Here is a 17,120-nt window from a genome sequence, read left to right on the forward strand (position 1 = left end):
AAGCAAAGCTTCACTGGAAGGCAACTATGGCATTATAGGAGAACTACCTGTATTGGATAACTACATGAAGGAAGAAAAATGATGACGGAAAAACAGAATGATTGGAGAGCTCTTGGAATCATAGAGTCATAGAGATGTACAGCACGGAAACAGACCCTTCAGTCCAACCCATCCATGCCGACCAGATATCCCAACCCAATCTAGTCCCACTTGCCAGCATCCGGCCCATATCCCTCCAAGCCCTTCCTATTCATATAGCCATCCAAATGGCTTTTAAATATTGTAATTGTACCAGCCTCCACCACTTCTTCTGGCAGCTCATTCCATGCACGTACCACTCTCTGTGTGAAAATGTTGCCCCTGAGGTCCCTTTTATATCTTTCCCCTCTCACCCTAACCTATGCCCTCTAGTTCTGGACTCCCCCAACCCAGGGATTGCATAGACAGAACGGGCCAAATGGCCTTTTTTTTCTGCTTTGTCTCACGCTACCAGAGGTCTGTTCAGAACTTGGAGAATGATGATTCAGCATCACACGCCAACAACTCCAGTCAGAAAGTTTATCAAAAATCCTCTGAAGGTTTGCAGCTGCACTGTAAAAAGAAGTTTGCGAGGTGGTTGTTTGCCCAGAGAAGAGCTTGGTTCCCAGGGAGAACAAGAGAGAAAGAGAGCAATACACTCCAGAGTCAGTTCCTGTGCAGCTACAGACTCTGGATCCTGTCACACTATTTACAATTAAAGTGATTTAAGGCTCCAGCCAGCCCAGGAGTGCTGCGATTTCTCACTGTTAATAGAGCAGCCTCACTGATAAATCTTATTAAAGTGCATGATTAAAAATTGCAGGCTTCCCCCTTCGCTTCATTATGGGCACTGTACACACATATAAACTATCCTTAAGTTAATTTAAGCAGCTGAAGGTTAATGGCAAAGCCTCCGTAACAGGATAAAGCATTAATAATTATAAGAACGTTTGAATGTCAGCTAAATATTAAGCATAGCCACTTATTGCTGTGACAAATATTTAGTTTTATTCATCTTCCTGTCTTCTTGCTGCTGCCATAAAGAATGGTTAACCCCCTCACAATAAAGGGGTTACTGGAACAATGGATGGAGATTGAAATTAGAGAGAATGACCATCCTGATGGAGGACTTTTGCCCAAAATTTTGTTTTTCCTGCTCCTCAGATGCTGCCTGACCTGCTGTGCTTTTCCAGCACCATTCTAACCTTGACTTTAATCTCCAGCATCTGCAGTACCCACTTCTGCCTAGTCAAATAGCCTATCTCCACACTGTCGGATTCTATAATTCCATGAGACAGCAGTTAAAGGAAGTAGCTCAACACACTGCTTTCTCAATAACCATTAGTGTTGAGCATCAACAAGAGGCCATAATTTTCTTAATTTCAAAATTTCTTAATTTTGTCATGGATTTGGGATTGCCTGCACAAACAGGTGATCTTTCAGCCTCTGAAAGAGTGAAGGAAAACTAATCTCTGGGGAAGTACGTTCCATATTCCAGCTTTAATTGTCAATAAATTTCTCTGAATTTTGTGTGGGATTTATTAGTGTCTGTCATTTACCTTTAACGGTCAACACTGACTGTTATTGAGAAGGCAGTGCATTGAGCTGCTTTCATGCTGTATGCCTCTATCACTCTAAGTCCAGTAAATAGCTGCCACAGGGAATGTGAATATGGGTTCCCAACATTTTCTGAATTCCCCTTCTTCCAGTCATTGACTTGACCCACCTCCATGCCCTCTCCATGAGTAACTCAGATGTGAAGAACAAAGGCAAATTGCAGCAATACTGGAAACCTGAAACAGAGCTGTAAAAGCTCAGCAGCATCTTTGGAGAGAGAAACAGAGTTCGCGTTTCAAGTCTGATATGCCTCTTCTTGAGACTCGGTTGGTGTGTGTGTTGCCCAGTAAAGTCTCCGGAGGTTACTCAGATCCATAATTGAAAGGCTTGAGGATGAAAAAATGGCATCATCTATGGACTGGCGTGCAGGGATGGCACGGTGGCTCAGTGGTTAGCACTGCTGCCTCATAGTGCAAGGGACCTGGGTTTGAATCCAGCCTCTGGTGACTCTGTGGCATTTGCACATCCTGCCTGTCTCTGTGTGGGTTTCCCACATGTGCTCCAGTTTCCTCTCACAATCCAAAGATGTGCAGAGTGGGTGAATTGGCCATGCTAAATTGCCCATAGTGTTCAGGGATGTATAGATTAGGTGAATTGATCAGGGATAAATGTAGAATAATAGGGTAGGAGAATGGGTTTGGGTGGGTTTGACCCTCTTCAGAGGCTCAGTCTGGGCCAAATGGCCTGTTTCCATGCTGTAGGGATTCTATGATTTCTATGATCACCATGACAAGCAGAGGCATAACATCTTGGCTACGACAACTATTGATAACTACTTCATACGTGACACTGTGGCAGAGCCTGCTTCTCAACTCATTAACTAAACATGCACCATATGAAGCTCCCCTGTTGACATTGGATTCTCTAGATGCCCCTCACCTCAAGTGAATGGAAAGAGCTCTATGGCCTTGAGTAAGTCAATGGTTTAATGGTACGTTGACTCTCACTGTCTCACACATGAGGAACAGCCATGAGGCTGACGTACCAGAGGGATCTTCGACATCATTGATTCTTCAAGCTGGTAAACATCAAGCCTGGCAAATAAATAACTGGACACATCGGATTAATTTAAAGTTAGGAGTTCTCATGAAACTAGCAATTCTGCCACTGCTGACGGAAGCTAGAAAGAGTTTTTAATTGATGACAGGAGCAGAACCAGAAACATACTTACCTCAAGAATTTTTAGCAGTTGACCTTCAATCCAACTGCTAAGTCACAAGAGTACAGTTGAAGATCCTGCTACATAGTACACACATCAGCACTGGCCTCAATCAGCCTGCCCCTGTTCATTCATGCACCACTGCTGATGCAGTCCAGTCGAGACTTACATTCCATTGGTACACGTCTGTTAAGCTTTCAGGCTTATTTTTAATTATCAAGGCATACAAAGGTTCACGCGCTCCCAGGAATAGTTACCCTTTATCATCGGTTCTGTGAAGCAGGAATTCCTTTTTCAGTCTAAGCAAACTTTTTCTGTGTGGACAATACCTTTTGTTCACTCCTTCCCTCTTGTTGCATCTTGTGATGCAGTGGGTAGTGATCCGACCTCTGAGCCTAAAGCACTAGCTTCACGTCCCATTCCAGGACCTCTTTAAAATATTTGTTTACGGGAAGCTGATGAGGACGGTAGTTATTGCCCATCTCTGATTGTCCAGAGGGCAGTTGAGAATCTGGAGGGTCTGGAGTCACACTAAAGCTAGACCAAGTAAGGAGGATGTGTTCATAACACACCTAAACAAAATATCAACCTGCAAATACTTCCCAGCGATGGGTACTAAGAATAATAGAGTCTTGGTTGGCCACGTGATGGAAAAGATTTTGGAGTCTCTATCTTCATTCTCCATTGCTCCAAACTACACATGAAGGTAAAAGTGTACATTGCCACAGAAACTTAAGACCATAAGACGTAGGAGCAGAACCAGGCTATTCAACCCCTCGAATCTGCTCTGCCATTCAAATGAGATCGTGGCTGATCCGATAATCCTTAACTCCACTTTCCTGACTTTTCCTCATAATCCTTGATTCCCTTACCGATTGGAAATCTGTCAGTCTTATTTATAGAATCCCCACAGTGTGGAAGCAGACCATTCAGCCTATTGAGAACTGACCCTCTGAAAACCATCTCATCCAAAAACCGTAACTCTGCATTTCCCATGGCTAACTCACCAAACCTGCACATCCCTGAACACCTTGAGCAATTTAGCGTATCCAATCCACCTAACCCCCACATCTTTGGATGATGGGAGGAAACCAGAGCACCCAGAGGAAACTCACCTGGGGAGCATGTGCAAACTCCACACAGGCGGTCACCCAAGGTGGGAATCGAACCCGGGTCCCCAGCGCTGTGAGGCAGCAGTGCGAAGCAATGAGCCACCAGGCTACCTTCTTGAATATACTTAATGAGCTGGCCTTAACACACCGTTGTAGTCAAGAATTCCACAGATTGACCCCCCCCCCCGTGAGAATAAATTGCTCCTCATTTCTGTCTTAAATGTGCACCTGTTATTCTGAGATTATGACCTCTTGTCCTAGATTCTCCAACAAGGGGAAACAATTTTTCTGCATCTAACCTGGACTTGGCCTGGATGGACTGTATCATAGCAGCATCACATGAGGTGGCCCATAATGATGTTATGATTTTATAGGTTCCACATACCATTTGAATCTCCAGCCCAGGTACCCAGAACATGTGGCACAGAAAGACGCCAATTATCCCAGCTCACCAGCGATGGTGTTGTGCACTCCACCCAAGTGCTCACTGCCCCCATATTATTCCTGTTTCTCTGATGTGCTGGCCTGGTTTTCTTTTGAAATCATCTATGCCAATTCACCTCAACCACTTCTTGTAGTTTTATATTCTAACTGCTCTCTAAGTAAAGAAAGTCCCGTGGAGTGACAATCTTATATTTATAGCACCTCGTTTCAGATTCTACCATGAATGAGCCCATTCCCTTCATGTTGAAAGCAGCCAACCCAGTCATAATTTTAATGGAAGCTGTCAGATTAACTCCAAGTCTTTTTTCCAAAGTAAAGAAGCTCCAACCTGTTCAATTATTCCTGACAGCCAAAGTATCTCCGCCCCAGTGTCATCCTTGATACATCTTTTTTGCAGTTTCACCAGTGTGTCTATGTCCATTTTTTGATAGACGGACCAGAAGTGTGTGGTCCAAATGTGGCCTTGTTTCCTGAACTTTGGCAGGATAGCATGCTGATCCATCAGAGCCAAACACCCTGCTTTTTGTATGGGGTCACACTGTTGCATTAGGACAGCTATGTGGATCAGAAACTGTGACCAGTTTCCTCTGTTATTGTCGCTGAGTGAAAAGTTGAGTGAGTCCTATCCAAAAGCATCAGTTTTCAAATTTGTTCTTAGAATTTGAGCGAGACCAATGTCTCTTGCTCCATCCCTATGCGTCCTTCAGAAAGATGCATTAATGTACAGCATGGAAACAGACCCTTTGGTCCAAACTGTCCATGCCAACCAGATATCTCAACCCAATTGAGTCCCACCTGCCAGCATCCTGCCCATGTCCCTCCAAACCCTTCCTATTCATGTACCCATCCAAATGCCTTTGAAATGTTGCAATTGTAGCAGCCCCCACCACTTCCTCTGGCAGCTCATTCCATGCACGTACCACCCTCTGTGAAAATGTTGCCCCTTAGTCTCTTTTATATATTTCCCCTCTCACCCTAAACCTATGCCCTCTAGTTCTGGACTCCCCGACCCCAGGGAAAAGACTTTGTCTATTTACTCTATCCATGCCCCTCATGATTTTATAAACCTCTATAAGGTCACCCCTTAGCCTCTGATGCTCTAGGGAAAACAGCCCCAGCCTGTTCAGCTTGTCCCTATAGCTCAGATCCTCCAACCCTGGCAACATCCTTGTAAATCTTTTCTGAACCCTTTCATGTTTCACAACATCTTTCCAATAGGAAGGAGACCAGAATTGCATGCAATATTCCAACAGTGGCCTAACCAATGTCCTGTACAGCTGCAACATGACCTCCCAACTCCTGTACTGAATACTCTGACCAATAAAAGATAGCACACCAAACGCCTTCTTCACTACCCTATCTACCTGTGACTCCACTTTCAAGGAGCTATGAACCTGCACTCCAAGGTCTCTTTATTCAGCAACACTCCCTCGGACCTTACCATTAAGTGTATACATCCTGCTAAGGTTTGCTTTCCCAAAATGCAGCACCTCGCATTTATCTGAATAAAACTCCATCTACCACTTCTCAGCCCATTGGTCCGTCTGGTCAAGATCCTGTTGTAATCTGAGGTAAACCTCTTCGCTGTCCACTTATACCTCCAATTTTGGTGTGTCCTGCAAACTTACTAACTGTACCTCTTATGCTCGCATCCAAATCATTTATGTAAATGACAAAAAGTAGAGGACCCAGCACCGATCCTTGTGGCACTCCACTGGTCACAGGCCTCCAGTCTGAAAAACAACCCTCCACCACCACCCTCTGTCTTCTCCCTTTGAGCCATTTCTGTATCCAAATGGCTAGTTATCCCTGTATTCCATGAGATCTAACCTTGCTAATCAGTCTCCCATGAGGAACGTTGTCAAACACATTACTGAAGTCCATATAGATCACATCTACCTCTCTGCACCCATCAGTCCTTTTTGTTACTTCCTCAAAAAAGTCAATCAAGTTTGTGAGATTTGATTTCCCACGCACAAAGCCATGTTGACTATCCTGAATCAGTCCTTGCCTTTCCAATACATGTGCATCCCGTCCGTCAGGATTCCCTCCAACAACTTGCCCATCACCAACGTCAGGCTCACTGGTCTATTGTTGCACATCTCTATGACTCTATGCTGAAAGCAATTGTCATGTTTTGAGATTATATCCTTTTGTTTTATGTGAACAGCAGCTAACTTAGTTAACTCTTTTCTTAAATTCACTCATGGGATGTGGACATTGCTGCCTGAGCCAATGTTTGTTGTCTATTGCTATTTGCCTTTTTGCGCCACTGCAGTTTGTGTGCTGTAGTTTGACCCACAAATGATGTTAGGAAGGGAGTTCTCAGATTCTTACCCAGAAACAGTGAAAGAACGATGATATATTTCCAAGTCAGGATGGTGAGTGGCTTGGAGGGGTACTTGCAAGAGGTGGATGCTCTATCAAGGAATGAAACCTGAATGTACATTTGGAATAATGTAATATATATTCTGACTAGTGCAGTATTGATCTGTACCTGTGTTAAATCTTACAGAATTTCACAGCACATACTTTTCTTGGCTTTGGCCATGTTGGACAATGCTCATTATCTGTGGGACTAAGAATTGAACAGAAAAACATTGCTATTTAATCTCTGCACTCATTATTGTAACGATTGTAATGAGGTCAGCCAGGTGCGCCTCGTTGAATATGAGTTCCCAGATTGGGGCTGTTCATCTGGTCCAATCGGGGGCCCTAGCTGACAGATATAAACAGGGCTGTCAGAGCTTCTGTTCACTCTGAGAGCTGGCTCTGAGCGAGCTCAACCAGTGTCAAGGACTCTCCATTTATGTCAGAGGGCTGATTCTGAGCTGGCTGGCCCGATGGTTAGCATTGCTGCCTCACAGCACCAGGGACGTGGGTTCGATTCCCACCTTGGGCTACTGTGAGTTTGCACATTCTCCCCGTGTCTGTGTGGGTTTTCTCTGGGTGCTCTGGTTTCCTCCCACAGTCCAAATGATGTGCAGGTTAGATGAATTGGCCGTGCTAAATTACCCATAGCGTTCAGGGGTAAATATAAGGTAGGGGTCTGGATGGGTTATTCTTTGGAGGGTCAGTGTGGACTTGTTGAGCTGAAGGGTCTGTTTCCATACTGTAGGGAATCATATCTACCCACATCCAGTGTGTACTGCTGCTTTTGGTTTCTGTGTTTTGGAGGGAAACCTGAAAACAACAGGAGTGTCTGAGGTTCTGTTCACTCTGAGAGCTGGCTCTGAGGGAGCTGGCTCTGAGGGAGGTGGATCAGTGTTATGTACTCTCCAGGTGTAAATAAAGGGTAACTTGGTGACAGGACACCGTCCTCTGTGGAGTTATTTCAGTCATGTTCTGGACTCTTTTAAAGTTTTGGAAAGAAATAGAAAAACATTCGTTTTATTGTTATTTAGGCTCTATTGCCAGATTTATTAATAAAAAGCTCACAGTGATAATAAAGTTATAACTGAAATTATATATTGAAAATACTTGGATTGTTTGTGAAGTCTCTCATCTTTTAGAATGGGCATGCTGGTTTCAGTTCTGACCTCCAATTCCCCTCCAATACACACACATAAATGTTTGTGGTGTGAATTTGCACTTGCAGAATTAACATTCTATTTTGCTCAAAAACTGCATGACTCCATGTAAGATTCTGTAAACCCCTTTTTTAGATTAGAATCTGTCTGAACATTGAAGAACAGACAGCCTCACACAGGGCACCTCACACGTTCATTGCATTATCTGGGTCAACATAGCACCTGTTGTTAAAGTTCACTTGAGAATGTGACTTTAAGTTCTGGGATTTCTGGGATGTATAATTTCAGTTACATCACACTGTAAACTTATGCTATAAATTCTGTGTCCTACGGTCTTATACTGTACTACCACCTGATGAAGGAACAGCGCTCCAAAAGCTAGTGCTTCCAATTAAACCTGTTGGACTATAACCTGGTGTTGTGTGATTTTTAACTTTGTACACCCCAGTCCAACACTGGCACCTCCAAATCATGACAATCAGACATTGTAGTTTAGGCAGAATCTAAACTTCATAAGTAGCAAGGTTATTGGAGCAAACCGGACATTCTGCAATGTTGGGCTCACCCCTCGAGACTCCTCAAAGCCTGTCCACCATCTGCAAGGTACAAGTCTAGAGTGTCACAGAACACTCTGCAATTGCCTACAATGGCCTGTGGTGCTCTGATCAACATTCAGAAAGCTTAACGACATCCAGAACCAAGCAGTCAGTTTGATCGACACCCCATCCACCACCTTAAATAATCATTCCCTCCATGACAGGAGTACCGTGATTGCATTGTGTACCACCTACAAGGTGCACTGCAGCAACTCACCAAGGCTCAATTGACCGCACCTCCCAAACCTGTGACCTTAACCATCTTGAACGACAAGGGCTGTGAATACATGTAGGAGCATCATGACCTGCTAGTTCCCCAATAACAATGATTATTAATATATCACCTTTAGTGCAACAAAATAACCCAAAGCTATTGATAGGAGTGTGGTAAAAAAAATGACACTGAACCATAAAAGATGATATCAGAGTATACAGTCAAACTCCTGGTCAAAGAGCTAGATTATAAAGAATAACTAAAGGAGGAAAATAAAGTAGTAACAGAGGGGATTACCGAGTTTATGCTCTTGATATCTAATGGTGTGACCCTAGTTGATGGGAACTGGCCACCAATATGTTGGCATGCCAATCAGCATGTATGCAACCTCCAAGTGACTGCACAGGTTTTTAGGAATGCCACTCACAAGGGCACAATATGAGAAGCTCAGATACCTCAGAGGGTTAGGCGCTAGAATAGAGAGGGGCCAGGCTATAGATGGATTCAAATTCAAGCATAAACATTTCAAACTGAAGATGGTGCTGAACCAGGAATCAATGTAGTTGCAGGTGGGGCAGGCAATGGCCTATTGCTCGACTATTAAGCCAGAGTATATTATTCTGGGTGTAATGTTCAGTGGTAATGTTCTGGGGGCACATGTTCAAATCCCACCTGGCAAATAGTGGTGTATGAATTTAGTAGATCAAAAAATCTGTAATTGGAAATCTAGTGATGACCATGTAGCCATCATCAATTATTGGAGAACCCAGTTGGTTCACGAATGTCTTTGATGGAAAGAAACTGCTGTCCATACTTGATCTGGCTGACATGTGACTCCAGACCCACAGCAATATGGATTAGTGGTGCTGGAAGAGCACAGCAGTTCAGGCAGCATCCAAAGTGCAGCGAAATCGACGTTTCGGGCAAAAGCCCTTCATCAGGAATAAAGACAGTGAGTCTGAAGCGTGGAGAGATAAGCTAGAGGAGGGTGGGGGTGGGGAGAAAATAGCATAGAGTACAATGGATGAGTGGGGGAGGGGATGAAGGTGATAGGTCAGGGAGGAGAGGGTGGCGGACTCTGGACCACCTTTAAACCAGCAGAGTTCAGACCCGAACAGGACAAACAGTACAGACTAATCCACTCCACCCTCTCCTCCCTGACCTATCACCTTCATCCCCTCCCCCACTCACCCATTGTACTCTATGCTGCTTTCTCCCCACCCCCACCCTCCTCAGCTTATCTCTCCACACTTCAGGCTCACTGCCTTTATTCCTGATGAAGGGCTTTTGCCTGAAACGTCGATTTCGCTGCACTTTGGATGCTGCCTGAACTGCTGTGCTCTTCCAGCACCACTAATCCAGACTCTGGTTTCCAGCATCTGCAGTCATTGTTTTTACCTCACAGCAATATGGTTGGCTCTGGACAATTAGGGGTTGGTAATAAATGCTGACCTCCACATTCTGTGAATGAATACACTTTTTAAAAAAAATTGCACAGGATATCCTCCCCAGTCAGAAATGTATCACTGCTGTTCCTCCCTTGCAGCAGGGTCAAAGTTCTGCAACTCAGCATCAAGCAGCAATGTTGGGGACACCCATTGTAGTGATTTAAACAGGTAAAGGTAAAGGCACCATTGTCCGAGATGGTTGCTCTCTCAGACTGTTGGTGGTATTAACCTGAGAGTCAACATGTCTCAGGTGAGGGGTGAGAAGGTGGGACTTTCGAAGTAACCTCAGCCTGTGGGAATTGTATCCTTCTGCCTTTCTCTGTATTCCTCCCTGTCCACCTCATCTCTTTGCTGGAGGCTGGTCTCCTTTTCGTACGCTGGGATTGGCTGATGGCCATCATGCCAGATCACTGATTGGCATCTCTGTCAAAACCCAGGAGCCATAAACAAAGTGAAGAATAGATTTCCATGCTTAGATTAAAGGTATACTCAATCCCACCCTGTAGTATACATTCCTCATTCAAAATTCTTGCCAAACAGCTAGACAGTAATTGGTCACAATCCAGACGATAAAATAATGTCAATGATGTTAAAGATTTTTGATCAGGTTGTGTCCTTCATAATAATATGTAAATCAGTTGACCAGAGACACACATACATGCACACAAACTTTCACATTAACAGATAAGACACACACACACACATATGCACACAGCCACATACATTTACACATGCACCTCACACAAACATGCATACATACACATTTACACACACACAAACATACATATGACATGCATGCACACAATTCCACAAAGACAGAATGACAGACATGCAAATGCATACCTATGCACATGAACATAAACATGTACTCACGCACATATACACAGCACACATCTATACACATTACACACATGCACACAGCCAAATATAAATACACACACACATGCACACAGACATGCATACATATACACACAGATGCACAGATGTACAAAGACATACACATATACATACAGATAGATACGCATGTGCAGAATCTGTAGGAGAGTTTGTAGACTATGATAAATTTTCATTTATTTTAACCTAACTGAGCTTTACTCATGAGTTAGCTCATTCCACCAATAATATCCAATAGTTGGATATTATTGTCTTTAAAAGTTCTCAGCATTTAAGGCTCATTGTAAGTTAACAGTGAATATGTTGAATGTAGCTAGGCATTTTGGTTATCTGATAACTGACAGGAAAAGTACTTTGAACAGTGCTACGCTTATCAGATAACACTGAAGGAGGCACTCTCATTCCTTACGTGTGTTATGGGTGCACTTTCTGTGCCCAGTGAGCTGTGTAGGTGTCAGCTTGACTTAGTGATGAAACTCACACTTCTAAGCCACAAGGTTGTGGTTCAAGCACCATTTTAGAAACTCAAGAGTGTAACACAGGACAGACACATCAATGCCGTTATGAGGAGAGTGCAGCATATTGACAGGTGTCATCTTTTAGCTAAGATGTTAAACCTGGGTCCCTATTTGCCCTCTCAGGTGGATGTAAAATATTTCAAAGGACAATATTCAAAGATCCCCCAACACTATTTCTCAATCATCATCAGTAAAGAAATGATTATCAGGTCATTTCTTTGTGGGAGCTTGATGTACGGAAATTAACTGCAGTGTTAGCCAACATTGTAATATTTCATGAGAGATTCATTGGCTGTGAATTGGGTTGGGTCATAAATACAATTTATTCGCTTGCAAAGTATGTCACTCATTTTCTTTTTTTAAAATTTGCTTTCTTGATTTTTTTTCAATGTAATGGGTGTGTTTACAACAACTTCAGTCATCACGAAAGTGACTTCATCAAATTCTTGACCACTGAGACCATTCGATTGGGTCATGGAGTCCTTTTACTTAGTGAGGAACAAAAATTAAAGCATTAACAACAAGATAAGAAGCTAAATATGCATTCATCCTTCTACACCAAGTACCTCAATTACCATGTTTATTCTTACCCGCATCGATCATGTCAGAATGCAGGAGACTTCACACAGATATCCCCCACCCTTACTCAAATAAAGCAGTCCTCTGAGAGTTGCAATTTTTCTGAATGAGAAAATTGCCAAAGCATTTTGTCCTCCCATCATCATGAGCTTTGCAAGACCTCCAAACTTCAAACCATCACAACAACTTATACTGCAGGAGGAAAGGGCTGATTGGTCATCAATCCGAATATGATTGTCAAAGAAGTTGTTGAGAAAGCATGTCTCTGTGTTTTCAGTAATATTCAAGTTTTGTCCTGCCAAGTGGCCATTTAAAACCTTTTGTCTTCCTGTTTCTCTGTCCTCGGTATCCTACTAACCCTCAAGACAGTGGAGAATAAAATTGAGTGAGCTGTTACAAGTGTGTCTTGGAGTAAAATCAATACTGCATATTGGATGTAGGTTTACTCACTGAGCTGGAAGGTTCATTTTCAGATGTTTCATCACCATACTAGGTAACATCTTCAGTGAGCCTCTGGATAAGGTGCTGATGGTGTAGCCCAAACATATCAATAGAAAGTGGGCTACACCACCAGTGCTTCACCCAGAGGCTCACTGAAGATGTTACCTAGTATGGTGATGAAACATCTGAAAACAAACCTTCCAGCTCAAAGAGCCAACCTATGTCCAGACCGCAACCTGAGCTACCAATCTTCTCAAAACTGGCCATGACTGCATATGTCCAAGACAGATTTAGTTCCTTCCCTACTCACAATATATTAAAACCTGTAGAAATACAGTGGCAAAGAAAGAGGCCATTCAAGCCATCTTGTCTACACTAGTGAAGAAATACCTGTGGAACATTTACAAATGCTAAATTTCAATTGTCCTGTGCATACAATCTTTATTCCACTGACTACTGGAAGTTAAAGCACCCCCTTTTCATGCTTGTAGTATTGGACTATGGGCAAGAGAGATTCAGATGAAGATCCACTAGATTTGATTTCACCACTGCAAACCTTGAAGACCTGGGCACATTATTAAGGTGAGAGAAGAGAGATTTTGAAAAAGACAGGACAAGCAATTTTTTTTTACACAGAGGGTGGTTGGCACGTGGAATGAACTTCCTGAGGAAGTGGTGGATGTGGTTACAATTACAATGTTTAGAATGTATTTAACTAAGTACACATAAAGGAAAGTTTTGGAGGGATATGGGCCAGGAGCAGGCAGGTGGGACTAGTTTAGATTGGGATTATGTTCGGCATGGACTGGTTGGACTGAAGGGTCTGTTTCCATCCTGGATGACTCTATGAAGAGCTTGGATAAAATGTATCTTTATTCAGCAATACTCAAGTTGTGTATGACTTAACTGCCGTTTATGCAACTCATCTTGATCAGCTTTGTTTTCTACTGATGAGGACTTCAAATTCATTCATCAAGCAGTTGCAATTGTTCTTCACAGAATGGATTAACAGAAAAACCTTTCACTTTCAGGATTTGAGTTCCATTGCAGCCCAGACTAATGAATTGAAAGGCTTCTATCACAGCGAGGCTTTTATGTGAGGTCATTCTAAAGCAGGATTCAATTTAGTACTTAATGGATTGAATTATAGACTGGAAGAAGAAAATTGGATGGAGCTTACGAAAGTGTAGTGGCGATGATCATTGACCAATAACCTGTAAATGTGAATTCACATTCCCAGCAGCGTTCGAGATATTTGAATTTGTTTCGATTTTAAAATGGCTGAAAGCAAAAGCTAGCATCAGAAGATTCTCAGAAACTCACAACTGGTACACTTGTATTATCCTCACTAACTTTATGTATGTCTTCAGTCTCATGCCAGTGTGATTACTACAAATAATTACGGATAAATCAGCCTTCAAGGACCCAAAACTCCCCTTCGAAAATGGAGGAGTGGTGAGCGACTTACAAACAGTATAAAAACGAGCTGCGACAGGCTTGAGGGGCTGAATGGCCTATTCCTGCTCCTATGTTCCTTTGACATGACTGATAGCAGTTGTTATCCCTGACCTGTACAAAGAGTGGGTGTTCTTTAAATGCCTTTGCAGCACAGCCTTGCATTGTACCCTGTTATAAGGTACCAGGAAGGAGAACCTTCATTTTTGGAATAAGAAGTTTAAGCTGACTACTCTTTTACTCTTAACAGTAGATAGCACATTATGGCTGAAAAGAGTGGCTGACTTATTTACTAAGTCTATGCAGGAATGTGATTTTTGGGGCCAGAACAGTTCTTAACACAGGGTCAATGTATATGCTATGATTTATGGTAATTTTCAACTCGTGCCTGAAATGGCCTAGTATTGAAATTCTCAAGTGTAACTTGGATGGGTGATAAATGCTGATCTTGTTAGCAATGCCCAATGTCAAGAATAAATTCTCTAAAATATTTACTCACTTGTTAACCACAGGATTATTTCAAACTCTATCATTTCTGGTGGTTTTGGCTAACAGAATGTTGAACTTCAAACTAAAGACAATTCCAATTTAAACATCTAAGCCATGCATACCTTGGCACACAGTGATCAGCAAAGTTGTGTGGAAGCTAGTAATAATTTTCGTGGCAGAATTATACCCTTTCTTACCATGGAATCTCAACAGAGTGCCAATGTAAAACATTAATACAAGTTTCCATTCCCCCCTCTAGCAGCAGAGTCTGACATTAATTGTAAAAGGTAATTATGGAATCTCACAGAGAGCAAATCTCCTGCAAGTAATGTTGGTTTGTCATGGTAACCCTGTAGAATTTTTCTCAAACTTGAGAAACCAACATTGAGAGTCAAGTAATCACTCAGGAAAGCTGACTGGAAATGAACACCATTCATTGTTGAATGCCAAAATAGAGCCACTACCTGAGGGTTACATAGGCCAGGCCCAACCCAGGACTATGAGTTCTGCAAACCCATCTCTGGATCTGCTTTATTTCTTTTCTTACACTCCAGTGTGCTAACAGACACAAATGGGCAACTCTACCATCACCAAAATCACCTGGGTCTGCAATGTTTGACTTTTTCTAATCAACCTGTTCAGAAATATTATTACACACCTCTGAAGCAGGTGAACTTGAACCCAGACTCCTAGTCCAGAAACAGGATCACAACCACTATGTCACAGGAGCCTTGGGTCTGCTTTATAAAGGGCTTAGTTGATGAGTTTTAGCTGGGCAGGTTGTTGCCCTGTAACAAAAGGAACTCAGGTTCCCCTGAACTCCACAAGAGAGATTAATTAGTGATTAATTAGGGCCTTGTCTGGGTTATCACATGTCATCTGATTTTTAACACTTAGAGCCCTTTTATGGGGTAAAATGTTGTTTCAAAAAGGAAAGATACTGACGAAGGTGGCTGGAGTGATCACCTGACCCCAAGTTGAGCCACTTCATGAAACTATTAATATCAAGCCTCAGAACTAGAATTAAAAATTCGAGGCCACCCTATAGATCAGAGATGAGGAGACATTCTTTCTATTGTGGAGTGTGTGATTTTGCAACTCCCTGCTTAAGAAGGCAGTGGATGCAGGGTTATTGAATACTTTTAAGGCAGAGCGAGAATGATTCTTATTGGGAGGGAGATCAAAGATTATTGGAGCTAGGTGGGAATTTAGAATTACAAACTCAGGTAGATCCGCCATGATGTCATTGAATGGTGCTCAAATGGTTTCCTTCTGCTCCTAATTTGCCTGTTCCTACGTCATTAGAACTACCTAAACCAGTGACTCACATTGGTATCATCTGTTTAATTTACATATTGAGATCAAAGTGGCCTGCAGATTATTCAGCTGGGGAAAATGTCCAATGAAAACAGACATGGGAATAGAATGAATTGTATTTCAGGCAACTGTTTTTTGGGCAGGGCAGAGAGAAGGATGGTGAATTCAAAACAGTAGAACTGGAAGACTGGTTGTCTCTGTCTCTCACGCTCTCTGTCCTTTTTTTTAATCTCTCAGCATCTTGTAAGACAAAATCCATTGTAAAGCAAATCAGAGAAACATGCATTTATCCAGGACCCCAAGATCACCTCTAGTTTCACTCATGTTGAGTACAGAAGTCTTCGGTTAAACAGCTCTAGTCTCAGATTAAATTTACCACTACAGGATTCTAAATACTTTGTTTAAACATTTTCTTGATCTTCAGATTTAGACTAGACATTCCCCTTTTTAAACATCATACCTATGCTCGTGCGTATATTCGATGTAAAATTTTTGTTAGGATTAATAAATATTAAAATTTCACTTTCTTTTATTTAAGAAAACCTTGTAATTGGTTTCTTTACTTTTGCAAAAATAAACAAGGTTTCATTGAAGCAAGTATAGCTGTGTGTTAAAAGAATTTAAAAATTATTGTTGCAGCAGACCAAGGAGGTTAAAAAGACGGGAGATAGTCCATCTCCTCCTCACCCGATTGTAACAAGTATTCTTGAATCAGTTGAAAATTTGTGATGATTTTTGTTTTTGCCAGCTTTAATGTTCAGAGTTTTCATGATTATATTTAGTGCGACCCTGCCTGAAGGGAAGTCCAACTCAGAGGCTGCTAATTTCCACTAGGAGTAAAGCAAGAAGGCAGCTCCTGAATCCTTCCCTTGGCTGGAACAGGGAAACAACTCCAATGAGCTTGTCTAGGCAACTGAGTCAATCAGCCCACAAGCCCAACAAGGAATCTGAATTGCTCTAGCAACATATGTCTTTATGCACATGTTGCAGGCATTGAGTGATGGATAGTGATGATAGAGGCACCAGTTTTGTTTCCAGCACACAGCGGGTCAGGAATATTTTATCTCCTGCTATTAGTTTGTGTTGGGAGGATTAGCAGAATGGGACTCAACCTGTTTGGTTTCATAAGAAACTCATTTTCATTCACGAACAGGTTTCTGGGTTGGTCTTGTACCTAGAGCACCTAGCTCAGAGACAGGGACGCTACCTCCTAACTAGACCACCTACACAGTTATTATATATATTTATGCAGTATCTTAATGTACAAAATGTTCCAAGGCATTTCCCAT

Source organism: Hemiscyllium ocellatum, chromosome 33 (assembly GCF_020745735.1).
Source record: "Hemiscyllium ocellatum isolate sHemOce1 chromosome 33, sHemOce1.pat.X.cur, whole genome shotgun sequence".
NCBI classification, from domain to species: Eukaryota; Metazoa; Chordata; class Chondrichthyes; order Orectolobiformes; family Hemiscylliidae; genus Hemiscyllium; species Hemiscyllium ocellatum.